We start from the raw sequence: 3,420 nt of genomic DNA on the forward strand, positions 1-3,420 counted from the left end.
GTTAGACCCTATTCCATCTAAGCTCCTAAAAGAGGTGCTTCCAGAAGAGGATCTATGACTTCTGGAAGCACTTCTTTTAGGAGATTAAATGGAATAGGGTCTAACATGTTTTTGGTTTAGATGATTTAAGTTTATACAAATCTTCCTCTTCTATAGTAGAGAATGAGTGGAATTGTTCCTCAGGCGATCTATAGCACACTATCTGATGTGATACTGTAGCTGACGGCTGCATGGTTACAATTTTATCTCTAATAGTATCGATCTTGGAAGTAAAGTAGTTCATAAAGTCATTACTGCTGTGCTGTTGGGAAATGTCAACACCTGTTGATGCTTTATTTTTCGTTAATTTAGCCACTGTATTGAATAAATACTTGGGGTTATGTTTATTTTCTTCTAAAAGAGACGAAAAGTAATCAGATCTAGCAGTTTTTAATGCTTTTCTGTAGGATAGGTTACTTTCCCGCCAAGCAATATGAAATACCTCTAGTTCTGTTTTCCTCCAGCTGCGTTCCATTTTCCGGACTGCTCTCTTTAGGGTGCGAGTGTGCTCATTATACCACGGTGTCAGACTGTTTTCCTTAATCTTCCTTAAGTGTAAAGGAGCAACCGTATCTAAAATGCTAGAAAAGAGAGAGTCCATAGTTTCTGTTACATCATCAAGTTGTTCTGAGGTTTTGGATATGCTAAGGAATTGGGATAAATCAGGAAGATTACTTACAAAGCAGTCTTTTGTGGTAGAAGTGATGGTTCTACCGTACTTATAGCTAAAACTGTAAATTCTACTCCTTGTTACATGAAGTTTGCACAAGACTAAATAATTATCTGAGATATCATCGCTTGGCTGCATAATTTCAACGCCATCAACATCAATTCCATGTGACAGTATTAAATCTAGAGTATGATTTCGACAATGTAAGATGCTATGGGAACCAGTACAATCATGCCGTGCTATGGCAGAGAAACGACTACAAGTGTATCCTTGCCCTAGGCACCTAGACAAGAATAGCAAACACCTCCCAAGGCGAACGGGCTAAGCTCACAGAGGTCACGCCTGAGTGATCATTCCAGAAGACTTGCACTCCTGCTCAGACCGGTACTGCGTACAGTTATGCAGAAAGAATACTAGCCTGCAAGGCAGGGACGTCCAGGTTATAAAACCTAGCAAATGTGGACGGCGAGGCCCAACCGTCCGCCGCACAAATTTCTGCAATAGACACACCGCTAGACCATGCCCAAGAAGAGCCCTCTAGTTGAACGGGCTCATACTCCAATGAGGCATTGCAGGCCCAAGGAAGAGTAGGCTAGCATAATAGCATCAACTATCCACTTAGAAAGTCTCTGCTTCGTTACTGGATGCCCTTTAGCGCGGCCACCGAAGCAAACAAAGAGCTGTTCAGACTGCCTAAACAGGGCGGAATGCTCTGTAAAGTTTCAGGGCTCTGACGGGGCAGAGTAAATCCAACTCCTGGTCCTCTTCTGATGGAGGAAGCACAGAGAGTGAAATGACCTGTGCCCTGAATGGAGTAGAGAGCACCTTAGGTATATAACCATGCCTCGGTTTCAGGACAACCTTAGAGTCGCCAGGCCCGAACTCCAGGCAGGTAGGGCTCACAGAGAGCGCCTGTAAGTCACCCATTCGTTTGACCGATGCTAAAGCTAGCAGCAGAACAGTTTTCAACGACAGGGTCCGAAGGTCAACAGACTGCAGCGGCTCAAAAGGGAGGACCCTTCAGTGCCCTCAGAACAGTGGACAGGTCCCACGTAGGGACAGTGAGGTGACGAGGCGGATTCAGCCTCCTAGCCCCCCTCAGAAAACGGACAACAAGGTTGTATCTGGCCTGCTACAGGGGCATGAGAAGCCGTTATAGCCGCTACATAGACCTTGATGGGGATGGGGAGCGCCCCTTATCTAACAGCTCTTGCAGAAAAGACAATATCACTGATACGTCACAGACAGACAGGTCCTTGCTGCGGGTTATGCACCAGGTGGAGAACACAGACCACTTAAGGGCATAGAGGCGTCTTGTAGATGGAGCTCTAGCCTGAGAAATGGTGTTTAGAGCACACTCTGGAGGCTTGCAGGTGCCCGTCGAGTGGCCAAAGATGCAGAGCCCACAGCTCGGGTTGGGGGTGCCATCTCGTCCTGTTCGCCTGAGAAAGGAGATCCCGCCTCAGGGGAATGGGCCATGGGGCTACTATGATCAGCTGCGACAGCTCTGATAACCAATGCTGGTTTCTCCAGAGTGGGGCCACCAGGAGAACCTTGCGTTCTTGTTCCCTGATTCATCTGATTACCTGCAGGATCAGGGCGATCGAGGGAAAAACATAGAGATGGAGGTTGGGCCAGTCGTGGCCCTTGTCCCTGGAATAATAAATTGGGCAATGAGAGTTGTCTTTTGAGGCGAAGAGATCCACTTCCGCTTTGCCAAAGATCTCTCAAATTTTTTGAACCGTCTGCGGATGAAGCATCCACTCTTCTGAGGGGACTTTGATTCGTGACAACATGTCCGCTCCTTGGTTCAGTTTGCCCGGAACATGCACTGCTCTCAGCGGGCGCAGGTTGAGCTGAGCCCATTGTAAGGAATTTAACTCATTAATTCTTATAAGTGAATTAATCATTAATTTTATTTCTAGCTCAGGTTTTGAGAAGACTCGATACTGAAAATTCGAAGTCAACCTGATTAAAACTGATTTCAAATTTGACTCCCTTTGGGGAAGCCCTTCCGGAGATTGGTTGGTTTCCGGGTTACGGAGGAGCCTCTAAGTTCTTCTGAGAGTGTCTGCTTTAGCAAGACTTTGTGTTCTGCAGAGTTACGAAGCTTCAACGGAGTAGTTGAGTTCTAGATGGTCGATCGCCTGATGGTCCAGGAGGCGCTCCACCAGCACTAAGAGTCGCCTCGAGCAAAGCCCTCCCTGGCGATTTATGTAGGACACCACAGTCATGCTGTCCGAGCGGACCAGAACGTGGTGTCCCCTCAGATCCGGTAGGAAGGTTTGACAGGCCCAAAATACCGCCAGCATTTCGAGGCAGTTGATATGAAGACCGTCCTCCGCTTTCGACCAATGGCCGAAAGACAGTTTTCCTTTGCACAGAGCTCCCCAACCCGAGTTGGAAGCATCTGTCGAAACCAACTTTCTCCTGCAAACCATTGCCAGGGGAACGCCCTATTCCATCCACTGAGTATTCACTGCAGCTTCTCGTATCCCTTATCTTCAGCGCTGTCCACTGAAGTGAGGGCGGATGAAGCGGAAGTACAGAGGTGTGCAGAGTATGGAGCGTGCCACATCCTGGTGAGCTTGTCATGGCCCTTCAGTAAAAAATGGGAGGGTATTTGACGATGGGCTTGACGGCACCCCGGCAGGAATCACTCGTCCAGACGGCTGCGGGAGGGCTCTTCCGGTGTAGACCACTCCAATCCC

The sequence above is a fragment of the Sinocyclocheilus anshuiensis genome, unplaced genomic scaffold (genome assembly GCF_001515605.1).
Source record: "Sinocyclocheilus anshuiensis isolate Anshui unplaced genomic scaffold, SAMN03320099.WGS_v1.1 scaffold455, whole genome shotgun sequence".
In the NCBI taxonomy this organism is placed as follows: domain Eukaryota; kingdom Metazoa; phylum Chordata; class Actinopteri; order Cypriniformes; family Cyprinidae; genus Sinocyclocheilus; species Sinocyclocheilus anshuiensis.